Here is an 18149-nt window from a genome sequence, read left to right on the forward strand (position 1 = left end):
TCTAGAATTGGAGGGAACCAGAGAAACACCAGTGATTTATAAAACCTACTCAAGTACAAGAAGCAAAGCATATAAAATATCCATGAAAACATTTATGAGAGAAATCAGAAAAACACTGTCAGAGGGATATGGCTATGAGAGTCAACACATTGGAGAAGTGGGAGCAAGAACACCAACAACTGTTAAAATACAATTTGGAAGGAATTACCCATTGTGATTTCTCTAAACAGCAACAAAAATACTCCTATGTTCCTGGTTATTTGTTGATAAAAACATTTTAGAAAATAAGAGTTTTCATTACTTATTTGAGATGTTAGCAGAAAGTGAGACAAGATCTCAAGTGCATAAGATAATTAGTAGAAGCTTCTAGAAGTTAAATGGCAGGAAATACTTCAAGTCTCTCAGCAATACTTCCCTTCATTGAAACTTATGAGGACAATATCATTGTAGTAAGCTCTGAAATGCAGGAAAGGAAGGGAGCTGCTGGGACAAGGCTACTTGTAAAGGATGGGGAAACCATTTGCTCTTGTCAACAATGTGCTACCTTCAATGGCTCTACTGACTCCCACTGCAAAGTTGAGAGGTCTTAAACTGAAGACAATCCCTGACTGTTCTATCTGCTAGTAGTCAGCACAGATCACATGCACTGTGAGAATACATGGTATACTTTCCAAAAGCAGTATAAGATAGTGTCCTGAATACTCAGGAAGGTATTCAAAGAACATCCAGCAGAGATATCTGAAGTAAACAGTTGCAAACAGAACTGCTTGAAAATTTTCAAAAGCATTTTTAAGTAGATGAATATATTTTATGTAACACTGAATATGTTCACAACAAACTACAGTTTTTCATCTTTGTGTGTGTATGTGTGTGTGTGTTTCCTTCTTCCATCCACCAACTTCTAAAAAGAAAAGTTTATATTAAAGAAAAATTATGAAATCAAAAAAGGAAGTGTTCTCAAAGTCACAAAAGATTAAGACAAAGATTCATGAAAAACTAATAAGACAAGACTAGTAACATTTTAAAAATAATTTATTCACAATATTTTTTTACATTTTTAGAAATGTCAAAAACAAACAATGACAACAACAAACAAAAACAAGCAGACAAAAAGTCCAGTTTATAGCTAAAACATAATTGCCTAAAAGATTTTAACTGATATGCCAATTGACATTAATTTCCAAGGTAATGTTGTTGTATTTGAGAAATGTGTGTCATCTGTTCATAAAAAATATCCAGATAGTTTTGACATGTTCCCTAAAGAGCGATTCCCACAATGATGAAATAAATACTAGTCACTTGCCTGCAAATAAATCTTTCCAAAGCCTTAGGGCTATTCCATGTCACAGTTTTGATACTCATTATTTTTCCTGGTCTTTGTGAAAACAAATCCTTTTGTACAGACCTAATGTTTATACACAATGGGTGTCTTTTATAAACACTTATAGGACCTATGGGTACTACCCCACCTATATTCTACCTCATTTATTTACTGTCTCTCCACTTCCTCCCTGTACTTCCTTTTTTTTTTTTTTTTCAATCAAAGTGGACAATTAGTGGACATTAATAAAGGCATAATTTGGGGCTTTCTTTTCTAAGAGTTATGGAAACTGAGCTACTTACTTCAGTGCTAAAGGGTTACTAGGCATAAAACTTGAGTTTAGTGTATGGATCACAGCAGCAAGATTCAGCTCTTATGAACCCACATTACTTTAGGGAGGATAGTAGATCTTAAATCCTCTCTGTAAAAGCTGGTGTGACAAATATTTTGTCAATTGGTTTACTGTGGGTTAAAATAATATTATTGGTTTATAGTAATAAAAACATTAAACCATAGTCATCCTTCACAAGTTCAGTTGAATCCCCATAAAGTTGGAAATCTATTAAACTGAAAATTTGTAAGAAAACCCCTTTTACTTTAAATTTATAAAAAATAGTATCTTGCCCTACACATCTGTAAAATTTTAAATGAGTGCAATTTGTATACTTAAAAAAAAAAAAAAAGTTAAAATTGAGTGAAATGTACCATGGTTTTCAATTGCTTTCAATTACCATTAAACCTTTCTGAGAGCAATTTGCATAATGTTTCATAAACATGTAGGCAGATTAACCTTTTTAGTTAATTTATTCATTAGCAGTAAAAATTCAAAGCACCTCTTATGAGAAAATAATGTCTTGCTGTTAAATTACATGGAAACAAAGCAATTGGGACATAGTTGTCTAAGTTCTCCCTGTGTCAAAGCACAAAACAGTGGAAAGAATAAAGCTTTGCCTGTTAGCAGTGTTGATTAAATCGCCTGTTTGTGAACAATTAGCAGTATTACAAGAAGATTATATGAAATATTAATTAAAGATGGGTTAGAAGACTCCTGCGTGGAGCAGTTACCTGCAAATATGGGGGAGAAAAGAATGAAAAAGGCCATGAATAGACAGAGAGCTGCTTGACCCATCCCTGCCTTAAACCTCTTATAATCTCTTATAACCTGGCAATGGAAAATGTGGTAATTTAGAACTTTTTTTTTTTCTTTCAATCCGTGGTCCCTTTGCACATTTGTAACTGGTTGCTTGAGATAGAAAGGAGGGGCCCATGTTCCTTCCTCTCATCCCACCCCCTCCTGCCGTGTGGTCGTAATCTTTCCTTTTAAATGTAACTGAATGAATTCTTTAAATGTTACATCATTGCTCATATGTGGGAATGAAAAAAGTGGCTGAAGTTCTTACACTTATGTGGCAATTTACTAGCCAGGTTCTTGAGGCATTTTCTGTAACAGGAGATTAAACCCTTCCTGAGAGCTGGAATTGAACCATTTGAAGATTGACCTTAAGTAATTGGCAAGTCTATCACTTTGGGTAAGATTATACATTTGGTGACACAGGCAAGGACAGGGGGCAACCGATTAGCTGATGAGGATAGTCAAAGCTTGAATATGTAATTTGACAGTTTACAATAGCACCTACCCTTATATCTCCTCATTAAGAATTAAAATGAAAGGTTTCTATACATACAGACTGGCTTCAGCCCAAAGTGCTCTCTCATATATAATCCACTGTCTTTACAGTGTATCCAAAGCAAATATGACATTACAGTCAGTGCCCTATCTTTATTTTCTTTGCTTATATACCTAAATGTGAATATTTAGATAGAAACAGATGTCTCAATCTAGCAAACACAGCTCCGTTAGTGCTACAATAACTTCACATTTTAATTTTCTGCACAATCCAATTGATATTTTTACACTTCTTCATTATCTCTGTATAGTTTTACATCTGGAAGGCATATACTGATCAAGACTTCAAAGTTTAGGAAATTCCACACACCCTTGTGTTAACTTGTAAATACAGACTGTACAGGCAGTATGAGAATGTAAAAATCTTTAAGTTCACAATTACAAAGAAGTATTAAATTACTTACTACTAATCATTACCCATGATACTCTTACATTGTTGTCATATTCTGGTAATGGAATGTGGTTGACTTAACTCATGTAAGTCAACCACAAAAGTTGCTACAATCTTAAACAAGTCTCTGGAAAGGTCTCTTAAAAAATAAATAGATTCTCTACAGAAATTTAAAACAGATAAAATAAATAAACAAATAAATAAAATGAGAGAACATATAAATATTATATTTGCATTTTTTAACACACATTACTAACTGCTGAAATAAGCTTTAAAATAAATATAATTTGTTGTACTAAACAGAAGAATCCTGAACACTGTTCATATTTATGATAAGTGCCTAACAGTAAAAAACTCTTACCATAAGTACTGAAGAGTAGATTCAAATCACAGGTGAGACTCAGCTTAAAAATTATTTAACATTTATACTTTCTACTTCAGATCCGTTTTGTCCTTAATTAAGCCATGGTCTGAAATCCCATTACTCATCAGTCCAAAAGGAGAGAAGATATTTTCCCAAGGCAAATCTGCCTTGCATAGGATTTGTGTTCCATTACACTATACTGTAATGCAATTCAAGGATGGGGCTGAGACTCTGCCTTCATGTTATATCCATGCCTTGGTTGCAGAGTAATGTGCAACTGTTGTTCTTGGATAATAAGTGGAGATAGCTGAACAGCCTCCAGTGTAAACTAAGATAGAGATCTACCTGTTCTCATATCACTAACATGTAACTAACAGGTTGCTCAGAGAGATTGTACAGCCTCCATTCTTGGAGGTTTCCAAGACATTACTAAATAAAGCCCTGAGACACTTGCTTGAGATCTTATAGTCAACCTTGTTTGAACTAGAGACATCCAGAGACTTCATGATTCTGTGATAACAAGCCACTTCCAAGAAGGGCAAAAGAGATAACTGACCAGCAAAATACATGTAAATCAGGCACTTTCATTGAACAGAATGAGGACAGCTGTTTCACCAGGTTTAAGACTTTGATTTTGCTGATGTCTGTGAGAGCTGCACATATGTTTTAAAGAAACCATCCACCACCACCAACAACAACAACAAAAAGAAAAAGAAAAAACAACAACAAAAAACAAAACAAAACAAAACAAAACAACCAAAAGCAAATAAGATTATTTTCATTTGATACCTCCCTGTGCTTGAACCTTTCTTATCATTTTTTTTTTGACATAAGAATGATCATGTTGTTGCTGTTAACTGCATATTGTTAATAACAATTGAGCCAACCACACCCTGGCATACACTAAGCACAACACAGCTAGCCAGTCGAGGAATATGACTCTCTACTCTGCACTGGTGTGATCTCACCACAAGCAGTGTGGAGTTCTGGGTGCCACAGTAAAAGAAGGACATAAAACTATTAAAGAATATCCAAAGGAGGGCAACAAAGGTGGTGCAAGGTCTGGAGGGGAAGGCTTATGAGGAGTGGCTGAGGTCACTTGGTTTCTTTAGCCTGGAGAAGAGGACACTGAGGGGTGACCTCATTGCAGTCTACAGCTTCTTCATGGAGGGTAAGGGGGGAGATACTGAAATCATCTCTCTGATGACCAACAATAGGACCTGAGGGAACAACATGAAGTTGCAACAGGAGAGGTTCAGACTGGATATCAGGAAAAGGTTCTTCACCAAGAGGGTGGCCCAGCCCTGGAGCAGACCCTCCAGGGAAGTGGTCATGACACTGAGCCTGCCAGAGTTCAAGAAGCCTTTGGACAATCCTCTCAGACATATGGTCTGATTTTGGGTTGGTCCTTTGTGGAGCCAGGAATTCTACTCAATGATCCTTGTGAGTCCCTCCAACTTGGGACAGTCTATGATTTTATGATTCTGTGAGCTAGATTGTAATAGAAGGAGATTTATTCCTTTTTCTTGTCGGTATTTCAAATAGCTTTTTGCCTCCCTATCTTTGATAAAGGTGTACAAGTCACTCAGCTCATGGACAGGTAGCAGAATGGGGGTTTAGTAATAGCATAATTATAAAAAAAAAAAAAAAAAGGTAATACTCTTGCTCCCTGTACAGACTGCCAAAGCCTGGTTTGTGAGAATGACAGTTCCAAGGGAAGCATACAAGTTTTGATGCTGGCAGAGTTAAATATCAGAAAAACAGGGGTTTGTATCTTTGATAGGTAATATATTAGGGGAAAAACGAACAAACAAAACAAAACAAAACAAAAAACGCTATCAGAGACTTGATCTGTGATTAAGAATTAGCAATCAGTGAACATAAAAATAATCTGCCATATTCAAAATCACTATGCTTATTCTGCAAGAATGTTAATGTAGGATGTGCTTATAAAGAAAATACATGTACTGAGCTCTTCTCATACACACTTACAAAGGTTGCCAGGCACCCTCTCTAGGCTAAAAGGATATTTCACTGGATGTTTTCACCAGGTAACAGATCTGTGTTCATTTTATATTTTTATCAGACACCTCATTCGCGACAAAGTGAAGTAGCTGAAGCAATTACCTCAGACATGATAATAAATTTCAGTGATATGAACCCTGATTATTTAATGAAGGAATAGTTTTATATAAAGCCTGCTTCAGGAATATTTTGCTTTGACTTTCATCAAGAAGTCAGTTTGAAAGATCACAGAATGTTGAGGTCAGCATCTGATGAGGTCCTGATCTTCCTGACAGGATCCTACCCTGATTGTATCATTAAACTCCCCTAAGGACCGATTCATGTTATAACTCTGGTACTTTGTTTTGTTATGGGAATGGAATCGGAGTTAAATGGAAAGCAAAGCTCAGCTGTTATTAATAAAAGGGTTAAATACAGTGTCAAATGGCAGATAAAATGACTTAAAACACTAGGGGAAAATCTATTCTAATTTTGAAGAGCCTGCTCTGAACAATTGCATATCCACCTTGACAGGAAAAGCTTCTTTTAATGTCTCCTCTTGGAGTAGCCTCCATTATTCTCCATCCGTTAAGCATAAATTGTAGGAAATCAGACATGTTTCAGGGGTCATAAACTCATTTCCCTCCTTCAGCAAGTATAGTATAAAGTGTTTAAGTGTAGTGTAAACTAGTGTCCATTTAATCCAATGTCAATTTATAAGCATTGTAATGCATCTGTTTATTTCGACATTCAGCTCCAAATGGAGACTCCTCCTGTTCCCCAGGGAAAACCCAAATTCAAAAGTATATTTGGATAGGAAATACCAGTATTTAAACAAAGATTTTTTTACAGACAACACTGGAGAAACATGATGGAAGTACAAGAAAAGAGATGATTCTGCTATATTAGATCATAGAATCATAGAATCGTGGGACAGTTTGGGTTGGAATGGACCTTAAAAATGAAATGAGCTAGTCATTTTCTAAAACAACTGTTTTATTTTTTCAGAACACATTAGCTTACTAAATTTCAGCAAATTTTAACCTTTTTGGTTAAAATAAGATGTATCTTGTGTGCACAGAATAACTTACAGTTCCAAGGCCTGTGGACTCAAAGGGTATGCAAATTATTAAAATTCAGTCTCTTTATTGCCTAAATAAACCTAAAACCTGGACAGGAATCTCAGTTTTATTCTCCAAAATGCTCTAACTCTTTTGTTATTCTGGATTGGCATTGTACCCATTGGAGTTGCTCCATGATATATAAATAGATATGCATTATTAAATATTCATAAGTGAAAGTAATTAAAACTGTCCTCTATATCTTTGATGAGCTTTCCTGTCACTGGACCACAGAGCAGTTATTAATCATGTTGTCCTATGGGGTCATCTTCAACAACAAATACTCAGGAAGTCTGGCTTTTGTTGTATCCTGGTGGTATTGCATACTCACAGCTAGTGCCAGTAAAACTCAAGCAAGCACAGGTAGGACTTCAGCCCAGACCTTCCCTGAATTTTGTAACTTTTTATGTTGAACCGGAGTACTAGTATTTAGCTACCTGACACAGAGGTTGATACAAGCACCTGTCTTGATGCTTGTGCATCTAGAACTGGAGAGATGCACTTAACTACATTTCAGTGGAGTGGTAGAATCTCTTGCTTGTACTGGGATTTTCATGAAGTTAGCCAGTGATATAAAACTATACCTTTAAGTGCCTAATTCTCATAGATATAATGTAGATCAGTTGCTTGCCAGACCAATTCTGGCATCCCAAAGATTAGTGGGTAAAATGGCTTCCTGCCTTCACAATTTAATAACCGATTAGCAATTAGGTCAGATGTTGCAGTAATATATTTTATTCTTGATAGATTAGACTGCTTTTGGAAAAGTATATAAATATATGAAAACTTAAAACTTCCAGAAGGTTCAGCAGACTAAATTATTTCCTTTGAAAATGCATGCTATAACATGTTGTGTTTTTTTTTTTTTTTTTTCTTTTTTTTTTCCTGTGATATGAAGTTCTTATTTTTTCTCATTATACTTAGAAACATAGGCACACAGTTCAGGTGCTTCAGCACAGAGATGCTGCTTATAACTGCTTGTTAACAGCACACACATATAGACTAGTGGCAGACCATTCTGGTGGGTTGCGTCATCTTCTTTTGGATTATTTATGTATAATCTGTATTTTGGTCTACCAAAACTGGAGTAAGGAAGTAGAAGGAAAAATATATGCACCAAAACAAACAAACAGTCAAAAGCACTATTAGGAAGTGCAAGTTGGTGATATTGACATGGCCTAGTATGTGGCTTGTTCAGGGAGTCTTTTTAGCAAAAAGCCTTGTGATTATTATGATGTTTGAGTTTCTCTCTCATTTCTGTCTGCTCTCTCCATACTTTTTCCCTTCATTCTGTTCTTGCTTCTTTTCTCCCTTCTTCACTCTCATCTCTCTCTCCCTCCCTCCATCGTGCCATTCTGTCTTTCCATCCTACATAAACTTTTGAATTGTCCAGACAGGTGACCCACAGATTTTCAGTGTGAGACATGAATAAAAGTAGAACTGTGAGTAGCTACCAATCTTAAGGATTTCAAAAGCAGTGGAGAATGCTGTCTACCTAGCAACAGACAGCTTGAAAGTTTAAGGCTTCAAACACACAATTTTAGGGTATTTTAGGTCTGTTTATCTGAATTTTCTAAACAATGTTATATTTAGAGGGTACAGTTTGATCAGGCATACCTATATTTTTATTATGTGGTAATCACTGTTTCTTGGTGATAGTGTTTTATTTCACTGCTTCCTCTCTGTAGGTAATTCTTGGGTTATTAACAACAGATGCTATAAAATAGTGTGAATGTGTGTGTGTGTGTTTTACTCTTGCTTTGTAACAGCATTGAGTGAATTCACCTCTAAGGATTTCTAAAGTGGTTTAACATTCCACTTCCTTTAGGAATAACAGCATATTTCAACAGGAACACTTAATTGTTCTAAAGTTTTATTTGGTTTTATACTCTCTTTATCTGTCATGTAGCTATTTTATGCTTCTTCCACTTATGTGAATTTAGGCTGTGTGTCTTTTAAGTTTGTATAAACAAAGAATAAAGAAATACTGAAAGTAGCCATTAGATTAGAGTGCTACATCAATTTAAAACTTGGTTCAGATGTTACTGTAAGTGAATAAATGGAATTCGGCACTAGATGAAGCAAAAGAGACTGAATATAGTAAGTCACTGGATGCTAAGAATCAAAACAGCTCAAGAATGCATGGTACAAATACAAAATTAAGAGTTTTCCTCTGAAGGAAAGGGGAAGGGGGCTAATGTTTTATTCTTACATTACTGAGTGAAAATTTGCATTATTATTAATAGGCTAACTTGAGCACTTGGTTTTAAAACTTAATCCCTCAGGAAGAAAACAAACAAACAAACAAACAAAACCACTTTCTTTAATGGGAGTAAGAAAGAATAATGGCAAAGAGGTAATAGCATGTGGATTCAGTTCTAAATGTTGAAAGCATAATGCCAAGAATAAAAAATAAAATAAAAAATCAGTTATATATAAAATTCTTCATTTGTGTTTAACACCAGAGCCATTTTTAACCATGAGTTCATTATTGTTAAAGGGTACAAGGCCAAAACCTTGCTTGAAACATTAAAAAAAAAAAAAAAAAAAAAAAGTAAAATAAGCAAATAATCACAGTATCTACTATAGGTATTAATGATCAATATTCTGTTGAACTCGAAGACTGGAAGACAGATGAAAAGGACATAAAAATGAATTTTTCCTTATACCATGTAAATATGATTTTTCATATTCAACACTCAGCAACAGAGCCTACATAAACTGGTTTCTTTGACTTTTATTTATGATTGTGTTTTTTTTTTCTCACCCTGAAAAATTTACCCAAATTATCCATTCATTCTTTACCTATGTAGGGATGGGTATTGGCTATAATTCCTTGTGGCAGGATGTGATCTATGGGTAATGTGAAATAAGCAGAAAGACTACAAATTCAAGGTATGATTATGGCTTGCAATTTTCTTATATTTATTTTCTGAATTCAAAATAGTAGTTTGGGGACCACCACAGCTTTGCAAACACAGTAGACTAGTGGCCCATATCCCTGGCTTAACAATAATATGTAACCAAAAAAATGCATTGAAGTTGCTTTCAACCACAGAAATCCCAAGCTAAGCAAAACAGAGGCAGGTCTGGTGATGTCTATGACACACTACTGAAGATTAAGAACAGATCGTGAGACACTTTCTTATACTGAGGAACGTTTTGAGAGTCACTCTGCCAAAAATAGGAGGAATGCTTATAAAGCAAGTACTGTATCTGAGAATTTAAACTGCTTCCCAGCTCTGTAACATCTGAAAACCTTTCACATAAACTAAATCACAAAGGCTGCAGCAATTTGTATGCCCTTTGGCACTTATTTTTCTGAGTTACAGAAATGCTTCTCTGCATGAAATGCTTTGATAGTTCAGGTACATGGAACATGGCTGTTTTACAGCACGACTATGGCTATATTTCAGATGGAAGTCTTTTATCAAAGATTTGGCAGTGGTCCCTAAATGTAATGAAACACTGGATTTGTTCTGTATCCTTTGAAAGTTTATTCCACAATCAGTTCCACCAGTACATTATTAACAAGTCTCAGTGCTAAATGCTGCCTATAGGTAACTGAAGCCCCTGTTACAGAATCACCATAATAGAACATAAAATCTTGGTGCTGTCCGAAATGGGAGTCATTCTCTCCTTCTTATCAAGTATTTCTCAATTCTTCCCTTCTTGCAGCAAGAGATTTTATGTACATACTTGCTCCCTGAATACAATCTGTGAACCGAAATGGCTAAAAAATAATATTTGAATCTGTATTTTTATCTCCTTTGGACAGTTTCTTTTCTAGCTATCTCATATGTGCGAAATAATGTGGGTGAAGTGGCATAAACTGTACATTTTCATGGCTATGGAGATTTATGCAGACTTCAAGTGAACATGTAACTACAGCCTAAATTAGGCTAGTTTTCACTGAGTTCGTGCTACAGTGGAGGGAGAAAGAGTAGCTCCTGCTGTAGTTTACCATCTGCAACAGGTTAACAAAAGATCTTTGAATTGCCTTCTGGAGGAACCTAAATTCAAACGCCTAAAGTTAATATTCCTCTTAGCGTGAATACTCACTTTGTTTACATCTCTCACATTTTAACCAATGCTTTATAATCAATTTGGTATAAATATAGTAGAATCTAGTCCAGTGTCCCTATGAACCCATGTTGCAGCTTGTAAAGGGCATAACCTGATTATGAATGACATTTCCCTTTCCACATTAGAGGAATATACTTTTATTTATTTATTTATTTATTCTCATACCAGCATATATGTCAGAAATGTCCTAAGACTCACTTTTCAAAATACCCAGATACTGGTGAAAATGACTACACTTCAGTGAAAATATTCATGCCTCTGTAAAGAACCAAATGGGAATTATGAGACACTGTTCTGTATTGTGGTTGAATTATGACAAAAGATCTTCAGTAATATTTAATTTCTTTCTCTCAGTGAAAGTCACTGATACTATGTTGTTATGTGTTGTCTTTATTTATTTAATTCTCTCTGTGGGTCAAGAAGGTGACACATATCTTGTGTTGGCATTCACTTTTTGCATTTAAGATCTCACTTTGGATATGTGCAAACTGGGCAAGTCGGGTAAGCATCTGGGCTCCCAGTCATCTGACATCCTGATTTTCACATTAGAATGATACCTAGACTTGTATTACTTCCCCCTTCCTATGTGCCTTGATTTCTGCAGAAATGAAACTCAGCCAAGGGAACAGGCAGGAGCTACAAAATGCTCCAAACCAGACCCTCAGCTCTGACTGGTATTTCAGCATGTGCTAACCATGCATCCACAGTTCACATTCAAATATGGTCCTTGTATAATGGAAGGTATTTTTTCAACAGGTGCTCTGATTAGTACTCTTCCCAAGGAGATATGTAGGTTCGTATTAAATGTATCATTTTCTGCCATGAAATTTCAGCTCTCAGTACTCAACAAAAAAGCTTATTGGGTAATCTTATAGCTTTGATACATAATATTTGCATATTTTGAATTACATTAATTCAAACCTCAGTGTAGGTTGGTTTGATTCTATTGATTAAAAACAAGTACAAGTTTAGATTTTATTTTTTATTTATTTAATTTTTTTTTTGAACTACACCTACTTCTGGTGGTAGGCTGATAATATATGCTGACCTCCTGAGGGTCTTTTCCAACTCAGGATAGTCTAATACATGAATGAATTGCAAAGTGAAATCTACCCTCTCTCCCCTTACTCTCACTTCAACATAAAGCTTCATACCAGTAACAAAATCTTTGATTGAAAAAGCTGATTTTTCCCTGTTTGGTTGTTCTTTATAGGAAAGGAAGCACAGACACTGAAAACCCTTTACAACAGACTTTGCAGAAGGCAGAAGATTTTTCAGGAAGTTGCAGCTTCACAAATTTAAAGGACAATGTACTTTGAAGTTCAGCAGGAATTTTCCAGAGGATATTATGTTGTCTGTAAGCCTGTTATCAAGGAATTGTACAGGATGCATATTCAGTAAGTTTCCTGAAGGGAAAAGCAAAAGCAGTTGTGCTGTTTTGGTAGATTTGAATTATTTACCTGGAGTCAGGATAATATGTTAGCCTTTATGAAAGAAAGACCTTTTTTCATTTTCCAGGAAAAAAAGGAAAGTTTAGCTAAAAATTTGGCTAAGTTAAAATGTCAGCATCTATGATTTCTGTGTTAGATGGGAAAAAAAAAAAGCATTTTGGATAGGGAAAGAAAAAATATTTAAAAATATAAAAATATATAAAATATAATATATACATGTATATAATATAATATAATATAATATAATATAATATAATATAATATAATATATGTGTATATATATATACACATATATATGTGTATATGTGTATATACATATATATATAATGTGTATATATATTTATATATAAAATATATATAAATAAAAAGTATATATAAATAGAGTATATAAAAGAATATATATATAAAAGACAAATGTGTAAAAATGTTCAGACAGCACATGTTCCTAACTTATTTTAGTTTACATGATATTGTAGAAATATATCCTATTAAAAAGAAAGAAGAAAATGAAGCTTGTGAACATGACAGCCTTCCTTTTGACTAAATAAATAAAAATCTATATGCTTTTTTATATAATGACAGATACAACAGAAACTATTACTCAAATGACAGACCAGCATGACAAGGCCAGAGAAAGACATAAACTATATGGACTGGGGAATTTTCCAGGACTTAAAATGCAAAAGCAAGATGTATATTTATCTTATTGTGTAGTCATATGTTTCTGTGAATGAAAAAGACCAGAGAACATTGCTGAAGGCCAAAGAGATAACAGGAAAAATGTTGGTAAGGGGATCTTTGAGGTAAAATTAAAATAAAAGTTCTGGAGCAGATGGAAACTGAGAGAAACCTATATATTCCTTAATATACATCCTCAAACATTTTCACTGGAAAATTCCCAATCACTTCTATTAGATTCTGGTAACTTAAGGATTTCAAACCTGTTGGTTGTGCTGGATTTCAGACTCTTTCTGACACTGGAATAGTTTATTGAGAATGGGAAATCTAGTGAGAAACAGCAGCAGCAGGTTGAGGTCTACTTTATGAAAACAAAACAAAAACAAAACAAAACAAAACAGTTCTCATGGAAATATGCTTTAGTTAAAATAACCTAGAAGAGAAAGAAATATAAAGTATGTCAGGATATGTGAGTAGTCTCCACTAAGTTGTATATTAGACTGTTTCTGTCAAACATTCCAAAATCAATGCAAGAATCCTAAAACTCATTTCTAGATAGACAAGAAAGAAATGTGGAACAAGTCTGCTTTTGTCAAGAGACATGCTAATAATTGTGTCCGTTCTTTTAATAAACTCAGCATTAGCCAAAGGATTGGAAACAGTAATTAAATGTTAGATAACTGCAAGTATATAATTAACACACGTGTATAAAAACAAAAACAAAACAAAACAAACAAACAAACAAACAAAAAATGCCCATCATGTGATGGTAGACTCAACTGATAATAGAAAAATCCAGGTTTGACAATTGATAGATCTATTGAATTTCTTATTTTTAGTCAGTGGCACAGTAGTCTATGGGGATGGTTTTAGACATGTGCAATGCATCTCTTCTTATCATAAACAGGAGAAAACAGACACTTTTTAGGGATTGTATATTCATCTAACCACATATAGATGAATCACGTCTATAAGGACATGACTCACATTGCAAAAACACTTCACTATGGAAAGGGCAATTGAAGGAGACCAGAGTAGGGGTGGGTGTTCAGATCTGTGTGGATCAGCCCCAGCCTGACAGTAGCAACCTGACTTGTAGCAACAGATAAATCTATCACCAACATCCCAAGATGATTAAAAGCAAAACTCTTTTCTAGTGAGCTAGAGAATACTGGGAAGTTTCCATAAGGCAGAACTAAATGTGATCAAATTAAAAGATAGATGAAACAAGAGGATCTGTTTTCTAGGAACAAGAAAAAGGTTTCTCTTCAGATCTGTATTTAAACTGGTTCACTGAACAGCTATGGGATTATGCTGTTTAAAGATTGCTTTCCTGTTCCAATTTATATGTTTGTGACTTCCAAAATACATACCTTATTAAAATGAAAATCTTTGATAACCACCAGAATGAAAGTTATAAATTAAAAAAAAAAAAAGGGGGGGGGGGGGAAGGGACCTCAGAAGAGTGTCCAGCCCCAACCTCCTGTTTAAATTAGTATGCTCAGGACTGTGTTCAGGTGGGTTTTGAATACAACTACAGAGATTGCACAGCTTTTCTGGACAACCTAGTCCAGTACTTGATCACACTTACAGGAAGAGCTTTTCTTCTTATATTAACATGGAATTTTTCATTATTTCAGTGTATTCCTATTGCCTCTTGTTCTGTCACTAAAAAACACTGAGAAGAGCCTGGCTCCATCCTCTTTATACCCTCCCATCAGATATTTATACACATTATTAAGAAGATGCCCCCCTAAGTCTTCCAGTCTTCCATTTGTTTACTTAAATCTGATAGAAATTATCTCATTGGAAACTTTCTTCCTGGCAGAACATATTTATTTTTTTAAGAACATTTTCATTAGAAAACCATGAAAATATTGTTCATAATTAGTCTTTCTGTTAAATATATTAACTATATGCTAATTTCAAAAATGATATATTATAAAATTTGATTTAAAGCATAGTTTTTCAATATTCAAAAAGCTCTTTAAAACAAAACAAAAAACATTTTTTGCAAATCTTTCCTGAGCTTCATACGTTGTTTCTATCAATTCAAGCATAATTTGCAGATGCATGAGGTTTGTTGAAATGTTTGTAGTATAATATGTCAAACAATGATTTGATTTATCTAAATCTTCACTATTTACTTAGTCAGTTCTTTTATCAGTATCTGAATTTGGAATTTATATTTAACTATATGTAATTTTGGAAGTGAACAGCAGAGAGAACAGAGAAAGCAGCATTTCTCCTGTTGTATGTAATTTGTCCGCAGACATTTTCTAGAAGTTCTACTCATTCTATGTCCTGGCAGTTCCTCCTCCTTTTCAAGAGTATTTTTAATATTTTTATTATGGCAAGAATCGTAGAATCATAGAATGGCTCTGGGTGGAAGGGACCTTAATTTTCATCTAGTTCCAACCCCCCTGCCACCAACAGGGATGCCACCTACTGGATCAGGTTGCCCAGGGCCTTGTCCAATGTGTTTTTGAATACCCCCAGAGATGAGGCATCCACAACCTCTCTTTGCAACCCTTTCTAGTGCCTCACCACCCTGTGAGTGTAACTCTTCCACTCTAATGTAAATCTCCTTTATTCTAGTTTAAAACCATTCCCCCTTGTCCTGTCGTTATCTGAGAGCAAAAAGTTGTTCTCCATCTTTTTTATAAGCCTCCTTCAAGTACTGAAAAGCTGCAATAAGGTCATCCTGGAGCCTTCTCTTCTTTAGGCTGAACAGCCCCAACTCTCAGCTTTTTTTTTGCAAGAGAGGTGCTCCAGTTCTCTGATTGTCTTTGTGGCCCTTCTCTGGGCCTGTTCTAACAGATCAACATCATTCTTGTGCTGGATGCCCCAGACCTGGATACAGTGGACTCCACAGTGGGCTGCACTCCAAGTAGGGCCTCCCAAGGGCAGAACAGAAGGGGATGTTCACCTCCCATGACCTGCTGGGTTGACGCAGCCCAGGATGCTGTTCATGTCAAGCTTTTTATCCACCAGAACTCCCAAGTCTTACCACAAATAATGCAAAATAACTTAGATCAATAAACAAAAATTTACAAAACTGCAATAAAATTTCGTGTGAATGTACTTCAGCAGAAGAAATGCTATTATGAAATAATAATAATAATAATAATAATAATAATAATAATAATAATAATAATAATAATAAATAATAATAATAATAATTTACAGAGCACATCAAACCAACAGTATTAGTTTTGGTTTTAGTTTTGGTTTTGGTTTATTTATTTATTTGTTTGTTGTCTACCCCTACACCCCCCCAAACAATATGAATGTTTTTTCAAACACTAGTGGGGCTCAAGACTAGATTTCACAAAGTACACTTTGTAAAACATGCACTGTCTGGGAGGAAAAACATCAATCTTTCAAGTGATCAACACATTTTAAACTGTTCTGATGCTCTGAAAATGCAAGGAGACTACAGACTGAGAACTTATTAACAAAAATCAAAGATTTTTGTTTATACAATCCAAGCTTAGCAACCATTCTGATTGGGTGTATATACATGTTTGCACATGTATATATCCACATTTCTAAAACAGATTATTCATTTACAGAGGACAGTGATAACATTTGCTTTCAGTCAGTTTCAGAAGCAACTATCCAGTTCATTGTCAGTCATAAAAATTTTCTTTGTTATTGTTTTACCCTGCAACCCAGCTCTTCCAGCATGTTATGACACTACGTCTGCTGGGTTCTTTCCATTAGAAAATCACTCATAATCAGCAGGAAATACATTTAGTACACAAGGAATTAAGTTTCTCAAAGAAAATGGCTGTATAGTAGTTTAACAATCTTCCTGTATGTTATTATTTTGTCTAGAGCTGTAATCATCAGTGCCAAAGGAATGGATCAGAGCTGAACTATACCAATAGAAGCTTCCCACTTCTGCAGTCGGGGATGTTATATAGGCCAGGCTAACATCAAGACTACACATTTGTTTTGCACATTAATAGGAAATGTCAAATAATAACAATGAAATAAAATTCAAAACTTAACTGCATTTATATGGGTTATTTTGAATATCATTAATTTTATGCAAGTACTTCAAAAGCATTCTTTTAGAAATGGTGCAGCTGATAGATCTGTTACTGTTTAATTATCAGACAAATTAAATTACTTAATCCAGTTAAAGAAGAGAGATAACCAACAGATGTATCTCTTTTAAAAGGAGACTTTTAATCATAAGCATACTCCTGAAATACACTGTATTAAAAATATAAGAGAAACAGTCTAATATATTCTATGATGTCTCAGAAAAGAAGAGCATTTTTATTTCTTGCAATAATAAAACATCCAGCAGGTTCCAACATGATTAAAATAGTTCCTGAAGGTTTTTATTCTCTGTTTCACATATGCAGGAAAAAGAAAGAGGCAGTGTGTAAATGTTTATTAGTCTAACCACAACTCTTCAGGTATTATCATATTCACACTCTGTTTTCCTCCCCTTCCCTTTAAAATAAAAATATTAAATAAAATCCTCATCTACCCTTTAAAAATAAATAAAATGTTTCTGAGAAAATTATCAAATCCTGGCCAGCTAACACTAGCTCTAAATTCAACTGTGTTTTCTGGGAATATATATGTTCTTCAGTCATTTCTATATTCTGTTTGTGGATTGCATGGGTATGTATAATTTAGCCTTAAATTGATCCTAGACTGGTTATTTTTCATTAAAAATAAATAAATAATTAATTAATCCCAACAAGTGAAATGCCAAGCTGCAGCTGTCAGCATTCCAAGGTACTAGGTCTGGAGCCTAGACTCAAGGGCCCAGGGTCAGGGAGTGAACCACACTCAAGTTTTAAACACTCACAAAGTTTGACACTTTGGCTCAGCAATGCTTCTCATTTCAATATTGAAATATTTTTGTATACATTGGAGTTTGGAACAGACAGTAGGAGTGTTCATTGCTTTTGGGTTTTGATTTGTGGTTTTGTTTCAGGATGCAATGGGTTTGAGTAGAGTTTTGAGGTAGGGGCTAATGAAACCCCCAAAATTGCACAAAATTTTACATGTCTTAAGAAG

The sequence above is a fragment of the Anas platyrhynchos genome, chromosome 5 (genome assembly GCF_047663525.1).
Source record: "Anas platyrhynchos isolate ZD024472 breed Pekin duck chromosome 5, IASCAAS_PekinDuck_T2T, whole genome shotgun sequence".
NCBI lineage: Eukaryota > Metazoa > Chordata > Aves > Anseriformes > Anatidae > Anas > Anas platyrhynchos.